The sequence below is a fragment of the Zalophus californianus genome, chromosome 13 (assembly GCF_009762305.2).
Source record: "Zalophus californianus isolate mZalCal1 chromosome 13, mZalCal1.pri.v2, whole genome shotgun sequence".
In the NCBI taxonomy this organism is placed as follows: Eukaryota; Metazoa; Chordata; class Mammalia; order Carnivora; family Otariidae; genus Zalophus; species Zalophus californianus.
In genome coordinates, this window is record NC_045607.1 from 59,233,528 (window position 1) to 59,251,008 (window position 17,481).

A 17,481-nucleotide genomic window follows, 5' to 3' on the forward strand; every position below is an offset into this window, starting at 1 on the left:
TTAAATTTTAACAATATTTTTATTTATTTATTTGAGAGAGAAATAGTGTGCGTGAGCCGAGGGTAGGGGCAGATGGAGAGGGAGAAGCAGACTCCCCGCTGAGCAGGAAGCCCAACGACACAGGACTCCATCCCAGGACCCTGAGATCAGATGCTCAACAGACTGCCGAAGGCAGATGCTTAACAGATTGCTCCACTCATTGAAAGGGGAACCCTCTTAACACTGTTGGTGGGAATGCAAGCTGGTACAGTCACTCTGGAAAACAGTATGGAGTTTTCTCAAGACACAGAGCTACCTTATGACCCAGCAATTGCACTACTAGGTATTTACTCCAAAGATACAGATGTAGTGAAAGGAAGGGGCACATGCACCCCAATGTTCACAGCAGCAATGCTCACAATGGCCAAACTGTGGAAAGAGCCGAGATGCCCTTCAACAGATAAATGGATAAAGAAGATGTGGTCCAAATATACAATGGAATATTACTAGCCACCAGAAAGGATGATTACCTACCATTTACATCAACATGGATGGAACTGAAGGGTATTATGCTAAGTGAAATAAGTCAATGGAGAGAAAGGCAATTATCATTTGGTTTCACTCATTTGTGGAATATTAGAAATAGCACAGAGGATCATAGAGGAAGGAAGGAAAACTGAATGGGAAGAAATCAGAGAGGGAGACAAACCATGAGAGACTCTTGACTCTGGGAAACAAACTGAGGGTTTTGGAAAGGGAGGTGGGTGGGGGATGGGGTAACCGGTGATGGGCATTAAGGAGGGTATGTGATGTGATGAGCACTGGGTGTGCTATGCAACTAATGAATCACTGAACACTACATCAAAAACTAATGATGTACTATATGTTGGCAAGTTGAACATAATAAAAAAAAATGATGTAGTAAGAGTACAAAGGAGAAATGCCAATGAGGTGCAATTTAGAAAAGTTATTTCAATCAATCTGGCTTCCTAGAGGAGTGGACACTTCAAGTATCTTGAAAGGTGCTGATGAACTGGTCAGGTTTGTTAGGGCAAAGGTTTCAAGAACACATATATGACTGTGAAGAAACCCATTCAGCATCATTAATTGTGATTATCTCTGTGTAGTATACCTAGCTATATGTGTGATTTTTGCTTTCTTTTTGAAACTTTGAAATGTGCCTTACATTTTATATAACAAACATGATGAACACACTCTAATGTGGCTCCCATGAATCCTGCCTCCTGATGTTCAGAACTTGAGTATGGACAGAATCTTTGACTTGCTTCTAACCAACAGCATGTGAAGAAGATGATAGCATCTCAGTCTTTTATGTTACACTGATAGGTGTGTACAATTCTGATAGGTGTGTGATGATATCCCATTGTAGTTTTAATTTTCATTTTTCTAATGACTAATGATTTTGAATATATTTTCTTGTGCTTATGTGGCTTCTGTATATCTTCATTGATGAAATGTCTGTTCCTGTAGTTTGTCTATTTTATAACTGGGTTGTTTTCAAACTGTTGAGTTTTGAGAGCTCTTGCGAATAATATATTTAATGTATATACGTATTGGCTGATGGAGAAGGTGAAGAGATATTGGCTGGAAGTCCAGACAGGTAAGCAGTCAGGAAACAGTTGTCATATTAGTTGGAAGCCCCAGGAGGAAAGAAATAAAATTATAAAGCTATGATAGTCAATATGATGTAGGAGCACATCTTAGAGGACAATAACTTCAAGCTCATGTATTTCCCTGAAGCACAGAATGGTCCCTCACCCTCAAACATTTTATTGTATGTTAATAAATAAATGTTCTGAGGGGGCGGTGCAAGATGGTGGAGGAGTAGGAGACCTGGATTTCATCTGGTCTCAGGAATTCAGCTGGGTAGGGATCAAACCATTCTGAACACCTATGAACTCAACAGGAGATTAAAGAAAAGAATAGCAACAACTCTCTGAACAGAAAAGCCACCACTTTCTGGAAGGTAGGGCTTACGAAGAAGTGAATCCGAGGTGACATTCAGGAGGATAGATGGCGGGGGAGGGGGCCTCTGGTGGCTGCTTCTGGCAAGTAATAGAGAAGCAGAGCACAAAATCAGAACTTTTAGAAGTCAGTTCCACTGAGGGACGTCGCTTCAGTGGCTAAGCGGGAGGGTGGGGGGGTGGAACCCTCATGAGACAGTGTAGTCTCAGGACCCTCCGGGTCACAGAAAGACTGAAGGTCCCTGAGTGCGGCAGACCTCCCAGGTATCAGAGAGGGGAAGCCGGCTGCAGAGACGGAGCCGAGGCGCGGGACCTCAACTCGGGGTTGCCATAAACTGTGAGCAGCGACACAGTTGGGCCACTGCTCCTCCAGCAGGGACCTAACAAGCGGCAGATCCGGGGAGACTCTCCTTCCTCCCCCAGGAGGAGCGTTGCGGGATCGCATTGCAGGGATCTGCTGGGTTTGGAGATTCCACATGGAGTCTGGTGCCAGAGATAGAAACGCTCGGTCACAGGCCAGGTGAGCACAGAGTGCAGCCGGAGACCAGGGAGACAGGAGTGATTGACTGCTTTTCTCTGGAGGCGCACTGAGGAGCGGGGCCCTGAGTTCTTGGCTCCACTGGGGAAGAGATTGGGAGGCTGCCATTTTCACTCTTGTCCTCCAAAGCTGTACCAAAAGCTTGCAGGGAACAAACGCTCCTGAGAGAAAACCCGAGCAGATAACTTAGCCCAGACCAACAAGGGCGGGACAGTTCCACCTCTGGCAAAGACATTTGGGAACCACGGCAACAGGCCCCTCCCCCAGAAGATCAGCAAGAACAGCCACACAAGATCAAGTTTACCGATCAATGAGAATGGCATAACTCCAGCGCTAGGGGAATACTGCACATAGAATTCATGGCTTTTTTCCCATGATTCTTTAGTCTTTCAAAGTTAATTTTTTAACTGTCTTTTTTTTTTGAATTTTTCTTTTTCCCTTTTTCAACCAACATTTTATCAATTCCTTTAAAATTTTTTTTTATTTTTCATTTTTAGAGTCATATTCTATCCCTTCATAGTACTTACCCTTAGTTTTGGCATATATATATATAAGTTGTACTGTCTTTAAAATTTTGAGATACAGTTTCTTCTACCAGATCAAAATATACGCTAAATCTCTAGTGTATGGATTTGTTCTAGTCTCCTGCCTGATGACATTCTCTCCCCCCCTTTTCTTTCTTTCGTTCTTTTTTTTTAAATCCTCTTCTTTCTTTTTCAAACAACTTCTTATCAATTCCTTTTATAAAATTTTTTATAATTTTCATCTTTACAGTCATATTCCATCACTTCATTGTCTCAACACTTATTTTAGACATTTATAAGTCTTTCTTTAAAATTTTGGGAGGCACTTTCTTCTAACAGACCAAAATACACCCCAAATCTAGTGTGTGGCACTGATCTATGCACCACCATGATCATATATGATAATATTCTGTGTTTCTTTGTTTTGTTCTGTTTTTGTTTGTTTTTATCTTTTTCTTTTTCTTTTTTTTCTTTTTTCCCTTTCTTTTTTCTTTCTTTTCCTTTCTTTTCCCCTGGTTTCAGGTATTTTCTTATTTGTTTAGAGTATATTTTCTGGGGACGTTTTTACCCTGTTAGCATTTTGTTCTCTCATTCATCTATTCTCCTCTGGACAAAATGACAAGACGAAAAAAATCACCTCAACAAAAAGAACAAGAGGTAGTACCGAATGCCAGGGACCTACACAATACGGACATTAGTACGATGTCAGACCTAAAGTTCAGAATCATGATTTTAAAGATACTAGCTGGGCTTGACAAAAACATGGAAGTTATTAGAGAAACACTTTCTGGAGAAATAAAAGAACTAAAATCTAACCAAGTTGAAATCAAAAAGGCTATTAATGAGGTGCAATAAAAAATGGGGGCACTAACTGCTAGGATAAATAAGGCAGAAGAGAGAATCAGTGATATAGAAGAACAAATGATGGGAAATAAAGAAGATGAGAAAAAGAGAGAGAAACAAATACTGAATCACGAGGGCAGAATTCGAGAAATAAGCTGTACCATAAGATGAAACAACATTAGAATAATTGAGATCTGAGAAGAAGAAGAGAGACAGGGACAGAAGGTATATTGGAGCAAATTATAACAGAGAACTACCCTAATGTGGGGAAGGAACCAGGCATCAAAATCCAGGAGGCACAGAGAAACACTCTCAAAATCAATAAAAATAGGTCAACACCCTGACATCTAATAGTAAAAGTTAAGAGTCTCAGAGACAAAGAGAAAATCCTGAAAGCAGCTCGGGAGAAGAGATATGTAACCCACAATGGTAGAAATATTAGATTGGTAACAGATCTATCCACAGAGACCAGGCAGGCCAGAAAGGATTGGTATGATATATTCAGAGGACTAAATGAGAAATATGCAGCCAAGAACACTATATCCAGCTAGGCTGTCATTGAAAATAGAAGGAGAGATAAAAAGCTTTCAGGACAAACAAAAACTAAAGGAATTTGCAAACACAAAACCAGCCCTCCAAGAAATATTGAAAGGGGTCCTCTAAGCAAAGAGAGCTTAAAAGCAGCATAGACCAGAAAGGAACACAGACAATATACAGTAACAGTCACCTTACAGGCAATACAATGACACTAAATTCATATATTTCAATAGTTACCCTGAATGTAAATGGGCTAAGTGCCTCAACCAAAAGACACAGGCTATCAGATTGAATTAAAAAACAAGACCCATCAGTATGCTGTCTGCAAGGGACTCATTTTAGACCCAAAGACACCCCAGATTGAAAGTGAGGGGGTGGAAAACCATTTACCATGCTAATGGACACCAAAAGAAAGCTGTGGTGGCAATCCTTATATCAGACAAATTAGGTTTTAAACCAAAGAATGTAATAAGAGATGAGGAAGGACACTCTATCCTACTTAAAGGGTCTATCCAAAAAGAAGAACTAAGAATTGTAAATATCTATGCCCCTCACATGGAAGCAGCCAATTATATAAGGCAATTAATAACAAAAGCAAAGAAACACATTGACAACAATACAATAATAGTGGGGGATTTTAACACCCCCCTGACTGAAATGGACAGATCATCTAAGCAAAAGATCAACAAGGAAATAAAGACTTTAAATGACACACTGGACCAAATGGACTTCACAGACATATTCAGAACATTCCATCCCAAAGCAACAGAATACATATTCTTCTCGAGTGCCCATGGAACATTCTCCAAAATAGATCACAACCTAGGTCACAAATCAGGTCACAACCTGTACCAAGAGATTGGGATCATTCCCTGCATATTTTCAGACCACAATGCTTTGAAACTAGAACTCAATCACAAGAGGAAAGTCGGAAAGAACTCAAATATATGGAGGCTGAAGAGCGTCCTACTAAAGAATGAGTGGGTCAACCAGGAAATTAAAGAAGAATTTAAAAAAATTCATGGAAACCAATGACAATGAAAACACAACCGTTCAAAATCTTTGGGATGCAGCAAAGGAAGTCCTAAGAGGAGAGCATATAGCAATACAAGCCTTTTTCAAGAAACAAGAAAGGTCTCAAACACACAACCTAAACCTCCACCTAAAGGAGGTAGAGAAAAAACAGCAAATAAAGCCTAAATCCAGCAGGAGAAGAGAAATAATAAAGATCAGAGCAGAAATCAATGAAATAGAAACCAAAAGAACAGTAGAACAGATCAATGAAACTGGGAGCTGGTTCTTTGAAAGAATTAACAAGATTGATAAACCCCTGGCAAGACTTATCAAAAAGAAAAGAGAAATGACCCAAATCAACAAAATCATGCATGAAAGAGGAGAGATCACAACCAACACAGGGGAATACAAAGAATTATAAGAACATATTATGAGCAACTCTATACCAGCAAATTAGATAACCTGGAAGAAATGGATGCATTCCTAGAGAGGTATCAACTACCAAAACTGAACCAGGAAGAAACAGAAAACCTGAACAGACCTACAACCACTAAGGAAATTGAAGCAATCATCAAAAATCTCCCAAGAAACAAGAACCCATGGCCAGATGGCTTCCCAGGGGAATTCTACCAAATATTTAAAGGAGAATTAATACCTATACTTCTGAAACTGTTCCAAAAAATGGAAATGGAAAGAAAAATTCCAAACTCATTTTATGAGGCTACCATTACCTTGATCCCCAAACCAGAAAAAGACCCCAATCAAAAAGGAGAATTACAGACCAATATACTTGATGAACATGGATGCAAAGATTCTCACCAAAATACTAGCCAATAGGATCCAACAGTACATTAAAATGATTATTCACCACCACCAAGTGGTATTTATCCCTGGGCTGCAAAATTGGTTCAACATTGGCAAATCAATCAACGTGATAGAATACATTAACCAAAGAAAGAACAAGAAACATATGATCCTCTCAATAGATGCAGAAAAAGCATTTGACAAAGTACAGCATCCTTTCTTGACCAAAACTCTTCAGAGTATAGGGATAGAGGGTACATACCTCAATATCATAAAACCCATCTATGAAAAATCCACAGTGAATATCATTCTCAGTGGGGAGAAACTGAGAGCTTTCCCCCTAAGGTCAGGAACGCAGCAAGGATGTCTACAATCACCACTGCTATTCAACATATATTAGAAGTCCTAGCCACAGCAATCAGACAACAAAAAGAAATCAAAGGCCTCTAAACCGGCAAAGAAGAAGTCAAACTCTCACTGTTGCAGATGATATGATACTTTTTGTGGAAAAGCCAAAAGACTCCACCCCAAAAACTGCTAGAACTCATACAGGAATTCAGTAAAGTGGCAGGATATAAAATCAATGCACAGAAATCAGTGGCATTCCTATACACCAACAACAAGACAGAGAAGAGAGAAATTAAGGAGTTAATCCTATTTAAAATTACACCCCAAACCATAAGATACCTAGGAATAAATCTAACCAAATAAGGCAAAGGATCTGTACTCAGAAAACTATAACATACTCATGAAAGAAATTGAGAAAGCCACAAAGAAATGGAAAAACGTTCCATGCTCATGGATTGGAAGAACAAATATTATGAAGATGTCAATGCTACCTAGAGCAATCTACACATTCAATGCAATCCCCATCAAAATACCATCCACTTTTTCCAAAGAAATGGAACAAATAATCCTAAAATTTGTAGGGAACCAGAAAGAACCCTGAATAGCCAGAGGAATGTTGAAAAAGAAAAGCAAAGCTGGTGGCATCACAATTCCGGACTTCCAACTCTATTACAAAGCTGTAATCATCAAGAGAGTAAGGTAGTGGCACAAAAACAGACACACAGATCAATGGAACAGAATAGAGAGCCCAGATGGACCCTCAACTCTATGGTCAACTAATCTTTGACAAAGCAGGAAAGAATGCCCTATGGTAAAAAGACAGTCTCTTCAACAAATGTTGTTGGGAAAATTGGACAGCCACATGCAGAAGGATGAACCTGGACCATTTCCTTACACCACACACAAAAATAGACTCCAAATGGTTGAAAGACCTCAGTGTGAGACAGGAGTACATCAAAATCCTAAAGGAGAACACAGGCAACCACCTCTTCAGCCTCAGCCAAGAAACTTCCTCCTAGAAACATCGTCAAAGGCAAGAGAAGCTAGGGCAAAAATGAAGTATTGGGATTTCATCAAGATAAAAAGCTTTTGCACAGCAAAAGAAACAGTCCACAAAACCAAAAGGCAACCGACAGAATGGGAGAAGATATTTACAAATGACATATCAGATAAAGGGCTAGTATCCAAAATCTATAAAGATCTTATCATACTCAACACCCAAAGACCAATAATGCAATCAAGAAATGGGCAGAAGACATGAACAGACATTTTTCCAAAGAAGACATCCAAATGGCCAACAGACACATGCAATGTACTCAACATTGCTCGGCATCAAGGAAATCTAAAATAAAACCTCAATGAGATACCACCTCACACCAGTCAGAATGGCTAAAATTAACAAGTCAGGAAATGACAGATGTTGGCGGGATGCGGAGAAAGGGGAGCCCTCCTACACTGTTGGTGGGAATGCAAGCTGGTGCAGCCACTCTGGAAAACAGTATGGAGGTTCCTCAAAAATTTGAAAGTAGAGCTACCATACGATCTAGCAATTGCACTACTGGGTATTTACCCCAAAGATACAAATGTAGCGATCTGAAGCAGTACATGCACCCCGATGTTTATATTAGCAACTTACACAAAGCCAAACTGTGGAACGAGCCAAGATGTCCACCAACAGATTAATCGATAAAGAAGAAGTCGTATATATATATACAATGGAATATTATGCAGCCATCAAAAGGAATGAGATCTTGCCATTTGCAACAACGTGGATGGAACTGGAGGGTGTTATGCTGAGTGAAATAAGTCAATCAGAGAAAGAGATGTATCATATGACCTTACTCATATGAAGAATTCTTAATCTCAGGAAACAAACTGAGGGTTGCTGGAGTGGGAGTGGGGTGGAAGGGCTGGGGTGGCTGGGTGATAGACATTGGGGAGGGTATGTGCTATGGTGAGTGCTGTGAATTGTGCAAGACTGTTGAATCACAGATCTGTACCTTTGAAACAAATAATGCAATATATTTAAAAAAAAAAAGTAGAAGCTAGCAGGAGGGGAAGAATGAAGGGGGGGAAATCAGAGGGGGAGATGAAGCATGAACGACGATGGACTCTGATAAACAAACTGAGGGTTCTAGAGGGGAGGGGGGTGGGGGGATGGGTTAGCCTGGTGATGGGTCTTAAAGACAGAACTTTCTGCGTGGAGCACTGGGTATTATGCACAAACAATGAATCATGCAACACTACATCAAATTTAATGATGTAATATATTGTGATTAACATAACAATAAAAATTTAAAGAAAAAAATGTTCTTCCATCCCTGGATTTTAAATTTTTTGTGTTTTCTCATTTATCATAGACCTTTTATACTACCAGTATTTGAGTAGTTTCAATATGATATAACATTTTCCAGTGAAAAACTAAATTTAAGTTTTGGTTTGTGGCAAAGACACACAGGGAGAGAAGAAAGGCTTGGTTTGGTCAGGCAAAGATCTGGAACTCAGATTATCTACAGAAATAGGGTAGATATTTTGTAAAGAGTTCTTTCTCTAGATACTGTAAGAAAATTCAGTTCAGAAGGGAAATCTTTTTTCTGAGATGTATGGTGATACATCCATAGCAGTCCAGTAAAGCAGGGTAGGTTGGGAGTTTTTCATGAGAAATGTACACCACCAGGTGGGAGAAGAAAAGGAAGCAATATCTGAAAGTCTAGAAAGACTAGAGCATGTTAGTCAATTGAGGGCATCCAGTGACAAAGTAACCATTCAGCATTCAAGAGAGATGTTAACTATTTGAATATATCTGCCTCATTTGCTGATATTTGTAGTGGACTGGGTTTATACTCAAAATTGAAAATTAGTATGGTTCTGGTATAAACCAAACATAAGTCCACTCAGTTGAAGAGGGACCAAGAGGCTCTCCGACTGTACGAGCATTAACTCTTTATTTGCTGGGTTGTGGGGGCTTCTGGAGGAGAGGCCAAGACTGCAAGGGCATTGGGAAAGAAGGAGCTTGAGTCAGTGCCTGTTTACCAGTTGTGTCTAAATTCTTTATTATTTTAATAACCAGTTCAGCCAATACCAGAACAGGCTGGTCAAATAGCCTTGACTATATGCCTATCAGTAGAGGGTTTCAGAGCAGGCTAAGAATAAAATGACTCAAGAAAAGGAGCAAGGAACCTGCTTGCTCAAAGATAAAAACTGGTAGAAGGATTACTTTTGAAAATTACTGTACTATAGAGATCATCAAAATTGACTTCATAGAAGAGTCTGAAATAACGAAGATATAAAACATGATTTTTTTTTTCATTAAACACTATCTCCCATGCTCTGACAAACCTACTTCCTACTGGGTAGTGTGCTTGCTAACTTCATCACATTTGGGGATCTCATAGATTTTCAGCCACTTTTTGCTGTGACAATATCTTATATTTCTTGTTAAGAATTCTGATTATTTTAATGTTTGAGCCTTGTATTTAATTCATAGATTCTTGCCTTGCCTGGGTGCAGCTTGGATTTGATGTTCTAGTTGTTCTGAATACGTTTGGTGTAGTAGGTGATGGGGATGAGGAAGAGGGTACCGAATGCCCCAATCCCCCGCTTTTCCTCCTCCTTTTTTGTTATTTGTTTGGGTTGGAACAGGGGAAGTAGAAGGAACACAGAATTCTCATCTGTAACTGTCCTCAGGCAAGTGGCTATCCACTCTCCCTTGGTTGTCACTGCTGCTTTATCTTCGGCCTTGAGTGCTTTCTATGAATCCGGAGCCCACTTCCTCCACAAATATGCTTTTGGTTTATTTCAGAACACCTCGTAAGGGCCACTCCTATGTGGTTGCCTAGTGTGCCAGGCCTGGCTGAGATTCAGCCTCTTTCTACGTCTCCTTACCTCTCATCCAGCTCCAATATATGACCACATCACAGACTTCACATACGGAAAGATAGGTGATTTCCTGTTGCTCTTGCTTACATAAGAATTGCCTTAAGCTAAAAGTAAACATGAATTAAAACACACAAAAGTCAATTGAACAGAAGAGAGCCTACATTGAATGATGTCTTTTTTTTTTCAATAGGGAAATGAATGGTGGTATTTTCTTTTGCAGGAAAAATTAAGTCTGGTATGGGAGACTGTGAAATAGACATAAATGTGTGTGTGTGTGTGTGTGTGTGTGTGTGTGTGTTAAAATTATTTTTTAATTTTTTCCACTTTGCTCTTGAGAGGAGAGCTGATTAGTTCAAATACAGCCTAAACCCATTAGGCTGTACTTGCAATGCACCCAATCAGGATTATTTGGGAACTTTTCCCCAGCAGTGCTAAAGGTTCACCAGCAGAAATGACAGTGCAGATTATCCAGTGTAAACCTTACCAAGTTGATAATCATTATAACTCAAAGAGATCAGCGATTGTAGGGTGCTATTAAGAACATCCAGGAAATGGTTTTCCATGTGCTCCAGACTGTGTAAGGAGAGAAGTGAAGCCAAAATGATGATGACAGTCTTGCAGAAAACAGGAGAGTCAGAATTCTTGGCTATGAAAATTCTGCAAGGTAGAAAGATCCACGTTTATTTGGGGAAACTGAGTCATAAAGCTCATAAGTAAATATGTGACAGGTAAAATTCATTTGCACTGATTCCAAATCCCACATTCTTTACATGAGGTTATAATAGCTAATATAGAAAATTGGAATAGAAGAATTGGGTTATAAGCAGGGTTTGATTAAAGAAGAAATAATTATTATTATTTTTTAAAAGATTTTATTTATTTATTTGACAGAGAGAGACACAGCGAGAAAGGGAACACAAGCAGGGGGAGTGGGAGAGGGAGAAGCAGGCTTCCTGCTGAGCAGGGAGCCCAATGTGGGGCTCGATCCCAGGACCCTGGGATCATGACCTGAGCTGAAGGCAGACACTTAACTACTGAGCCACCCAGGCACCCCAGAAGAAATAATTATTTTATAACAAATCCTTGTTCTCAATTTCTAACTGCTTTAGAAATTGTTTTATTTTCTCTACTGAGAAAGATAACTGAACAAAGAAAATCTCACAGGATTTATAAAAAAATCTTCCTTTTTGCAAATTCAGAAAGTTAATCTTCTCAGTTTTTTTTTTAAGATTTTATTCACTTATTTAATTGACAGAGAGAGAGAGAGACAGCCAGAGAGGGAACACAAGCAGGGTGACTGGGAGAGGGAGAAGCATGCTTCCTGCCAAGCAGGGAGCCCGATGCCGGGCTTGATCCCAGGACCCTGGGATCATGACCTGAGCTGAAGGCAGTCGCTTAACTGACTGAGACACCCAGGTGCCCCTCTTCTCAGTTGTATTTAGGCCCAGAGGCTGCTGTGCTAAAAATTGCAGAATGTCAAATCTACACTCCCCTATACATTTTGTGTTTTATCATAAAATTTAAATAGTTATATGTGCACATAGCAGAGCTATTATTTACATGAAACTTAACTAAAAAGTAAATACTAAATGTTTCAAATAGAACATAAAAGTTGTAATTCCTTAGTTCCTTTGCACTTTTACTCTATCTGTTATGAACAAGTGCTAAGGAAATGATCACAAGGGGAATTCCAGGCAACTGTTCTGTCTTTATTCCTGTGAAGTTTTGCTGATATACTAAGTAGATCATCCAAGTGAAAATAATTCTGTAATAAACATTATTTTCAGAGCTTTGAAGAAAACAGTTATTCCATAAACGTGTTTTATGAAACACGTCCTTGTAGAAACAGTCCAGGTAAAATGGGTTCCAGGAAAAAAGTAATTTGAGAAATACTACTTATGACACCCCTATATACCAAATTGCCCTATGGGAGATTTAACATGTTTATCAGCACAAGACACTGAATATTTCTGCAGCAAAAAGTATTAATTTTGTTTCATCTAGCAAAACTTGAACTTAATATAGCCATGTGGGAAGCAGTATTTTGTAGTAGTTGAGAGTGTGGTCTCTGGGGTCAAACTGGGTTTAATTCCACGCTCCATTTTTTTTAATTGAGTAAAATTTACATAATATAAAACTAACCATGTAAGGTGACTCTTTAAGTGTTATTTAGTACATTAACAATACATTCACAACTTCTATCTAGTTCCAAAACATTTTTATCACTCCAGAAGGAACCCTGTACTCATTAAGTAGTTGCTCCCCATTTCTCCATCCCCCACCTGCTCCACTCTGACAAATTGTGGGAACATCTATCTACTTACACTCCTTGAGACTCTGTTTTTTTCAATATAAAGACAGGAATGGCTTTCACCTTACATGATAGGTATAAAGATTCAGTATAATAATCCATATAGTGCACTTAGAATACTGTAAGTATTAAATACATGTTTGCTAAAATGTTCAACTTATTTGGTCCTCTTTATTTTTTTATGATTTTATTTATTTATTTGAGAGAGAGAGAATAAGAGAGAGAGAGAGAGAGCATGAGAGGGGGGAGGGTCAGAGGGAGAAGCAGACTCCCTGCCGAACAGGGAGTCTGATGCGGGATTCGATCCTGGGACTCCAGGATCATGACCTGAGCTGAAGGCAGTGGCTTAACCGACTGAGGCACCCAGGCTCTCCTATTTAGTCCTCTTTAACATCCATGGAGTAATTGTTTGAGAAAGTACTTTTTAAAAAAAAATGTTGATAAAGTCTATAGAACAGGAAAAGACCTCTAAGAAGCATTACACCAAGGATTCCTTAGGTGCTGTTGAATCTCATATGATACTCTGGTGCTTCAGAAAACTGAGAATTAGCACCCACATTTAGCTCTGTGTTTCCATATAATGTTTATGGCTAAAGTGGTTTAGAGGTAGAAGTTAGAGCAAAGAGGTGTTGAGGGAGGGACAGAAGTCCCCATGAATTAAGACATGAATGAAGGAGATGAAAGAGCTGACACCAGCAATAACCTAAGTCTAATTATTTTCCAGTTCATTCCATAGGTATTCATGATTATGAGATTTTTTAAAAGTGCCATTGATATGGAAAAGCAACATGTAAAAATATAAAATTATGCATAAGCATATGTTTATATTTATGTAAATACATGCAAAATTAATTATAGGTATAATTTTATATAAATGGAATCATAGTCTACAATGGGTGTATAGCTCTAGAAGAATTTTCACTGAAATGAGAGCAGTAATTGCCATGCTGTATCAGAAATTCAGGTGTTTTTCATTTGCCTCTATAATCTTTTCCATACTTTGAAATTTTCTACATGACTATATGCTATCTTACTAACAGAAACAAAGCAAAAATGCTATAACCATTTAATAATAGATACACATTACAACCAAACCTTGTTTGTTATTTTTACCCAACTTGTCTTGATAATTGCTGGAAGACAAACCCTTAAGTGTCAAAATGATTCTGAGCCTGAAACAGTTTCACTCAGTTCCAGGTGGAGACAGAAGAAAGAATAAAGGAGTGTGTGGAGCCTTCCTTTCCCCCATCAGTATGAATTATTCTTGAACCCTGGTAATATACAGCAAACTGAAGCTGTCAATTTCTTCTTCCTCTCTTTCTAGTTCAGTCTGTCCAAATTAAAAAACAAAAACAACAACAACAACAACAAAAACCCTTTCCCCAAAAAAACATGATATACCATTGATTTATAATTCATTTACAAATTCTACAAAATATAATACACTCAGTGATTTTAAAGGAAGAGAAGAGTTTATCTACACAGACAAGTTTTATTTTCTGTTCCTGATCTTCAGTCTGTACTTTCTTCATTTGCCTCCTGAACCAAAGGATATAAGCTCCTGTAGTAGTTCTCAAACTTGAGTGTCTTCACAGGAATCATCTGAGACCTTGTTTAAAATGCAGATTCTTGGACTCCACCCAAGAGTTGCTTATTCTTGAGAATGAGGTCTGGGAATCTCCAGGTTACAATAGTAAAGATGATACTGAGGCATACGATTCATGGATTACACTTTGAGAAACATTGGAAGCTTTATAACCGTCAATGGCTAAGCTGCTTGCAAAACTGTGATTTAAAAAAAAAATCGGGCGCCTGGGTGGCTCAATTGGTTAAGCGACTGCCTTTGGCTCAGGTCATGATCCTGGAGTCCTGGGATCGAGTCCGGCATCGGGCTCCCTACTCAGCAGGGAGTGTGCTTCTCTGACCCTCCCCCCTCTCATGCTCTCTCTCATTCTCTCTCTCAAATAAATAAATAAAATCTTTAAAAAAATAAAAATTAAAAAAATCATTTCTTCCAGTAATTTTTCTTCTAAAAGCATCAGTAACTCTTTTTATCTCCTCTCCTTGAAAATGTGTTTGGTTCAGGCAGAACATGACAACTTACCTATCATAATAATCACATGGATCATCCCCAAATGCCAACGCAGAAATGATTGAAAAATCTACTTTTCATTTCATTTCTTTATGGAATAAATATAATCCAATTGTTTATGACAAGTGAAAGAATCAAATCTTCAATTATATTTTGTTATTAGATTGATGTGATTTCACCAAAATAGTCTTGTTTGCAATAAATCATTTAGTACATAGTATGTAATAGCAATATAATATTTAATTTATATAATATCTATAGTTTAGTATTGTTCTTTAAACTGTCTCAGATGTGCTAACACATTTTCCCCTAAACGTCTCTAAGAAGCAAATAAGAACTGTTATTATTTATCACCAATTGCAGAGAGATTGAATCACTGAGTTATTAAGTAACTTGAAGAGGGTCACAGAGTCAGTGACTAAGTCAGAACAAACACTTCATCTCCTAACTCCTTGATCAGTAATTTTCTCAACAAAACTTGTTGTGTACATCTCTACCTGTAAGAGTTTACAAGTCATTCAATTTCCTGAGAGATTCTTCATTATGGACATATAAGAATTCGTGCCCTCTAGAAGGTTGAAACCTGGAAGTGGAAAATCATATTAAGGACAAGTCCTTACTTTTTAAACTTTTTTTTTAAAATCCTTTGAGTGTCCTTGTCACTTTTCCTATTTCACAGAGTACTTCATTCATTCATTCATTCATTCATTCACTCATTCAGTCAGGGAGCTGATTTTTACTGAGCATATGTAATATGTCTAACACACTGCAAACAAACAGGACATTATCCTTGTTCTGAGTTTGTGCAATCTGATAAAGAAACAGACACACAGATGGGTATTAAAGAGGGCATGTACTGAACAGAGCACTGGGTATTATATGCAAACAATGAATCATGGAACACTACATCAAAAACTAATGATGTAATGTATGGTGATTAATGTAACATAATAAATATATATATATGTATATATAAAGAAACAGACACACATACAAGTTGTATGATCTAACAGTTGCTTTCTTGGAGCTAGGTATTATGTGCAAAGTGTCTTACGGTAAGAATCCCTGAGTCCTTTTCTTCTCAGAAATTAGGAAATTTGAACTAAGATTTGAAGGAAGGGCAAGCATTTACATGGATTCAATGTAAGGATAAGGGCATGGTCAGGGGAAAACAGAGGGAAACTTTAAACTTAATGTCATATCCTATCTAAGATATAAGTGCAGATTTCTAGATTCAAAGTTCAGAGGGTAAATAAATATATTTGTAATTTTTGGAGGGCATTTGCACCACATTGGAGTCCTCATTTTTGGAACCTGGCATCTTCCAAGGGAACAATGTGGATCATACTCAGAGAAATGACTTTTAACACAGTGAGCTTTCCCCATTAAAACCATTATCTCCCTGGCAGCCATATTGATTTAGAAAACTAGATTTCTCTTCATTATACAATGTACACAGGCAAACACAAAAGAGAGCTAGTGTTTTTAAATGGTAAAACTAAACAAAGGGAGCACTCACTTCCTAGGCTGGTCTCGTATGCCTCAGCCAGAAGGGTATTTTTGTAACCAAGTAAGAAGCCCTCAAAATATAATGGAAACACTGACAGACACTTAACTATACCAGCTCTGGTGGGTACAGCCATAATTCACTTCATAATACAAATTGAGATGTTGTCCAGAGGGGTCCCTGCATTGGTGTTATTGAGTGTCTTTTGAAAAGTTCTGGTTCTGGGCTATGAAGCCATAAAATGAAACTGAATGATTCTCTCTGAAATAGTTTCTGAACGGGGCCCCTCAATTACAGTAGTGCTATCCTTAGGGCAGGCAACATGGAAATGTCCTACAAAGACTGGGAATATAAAATAATAAACCAAAGTGAAAACAAACAGTGAAACAAAGTTTGTTGTATTAAAGTCTAATATTTCTTCCCACAATTTCTACTTAAAAGCTGAGCACACCAGAGGTGAAAAAGGGCAGCTTGTTTTAAGTGGGGTTAGTTGTTAAGCAGGAGTACAATCTGTATTTGCAAAATCATGGGGTGGGCCAAAGTTCAGCCATCCCAGTGATCTTGACGGCCAAAGTGTCCTATGTGTTTTATAATATAATGCAAATGACTTCAATCTGAGATAACCACATTTCCAAATACCATCTAGGGCTTTAATAACTTGTCCTAGAAAGGTCCTGCCAGGCCATGTTTAATGGGTCTTCTAAACAATGTAAAAAGATTCCTCTAAATGTGTTATACAGCTTATAATTTTAGTGTAAAAATAATTGTCCACTGTCCCCACTACTGCTCCCTTCTCAAATGCAATATTTGAGGCTTTTTATTGAAAATGTTATAATGTCACTTTCTTCTTTCTCAATCTGAATCCTTCCAACCTTGGTCTTAAGATTCCATTTGCAGAGTTGTGGTTCTGACAATTAGAAAAGCTCCACAGAATTCAGACCATAACCCAGAATCCTAAAAGACATACTCAATTTTCATCAGGAAATTAGGAGACAAGGATTCTAGTGTCAGCTTTTCCAATATGAACTATAACCGTGAGTTCACTGTAACCTTGATGGGACTCAATTTGCTCATCTCTAAAATGAAGGTCACAGACTATCTCTTTTCATCCTTTAATGTT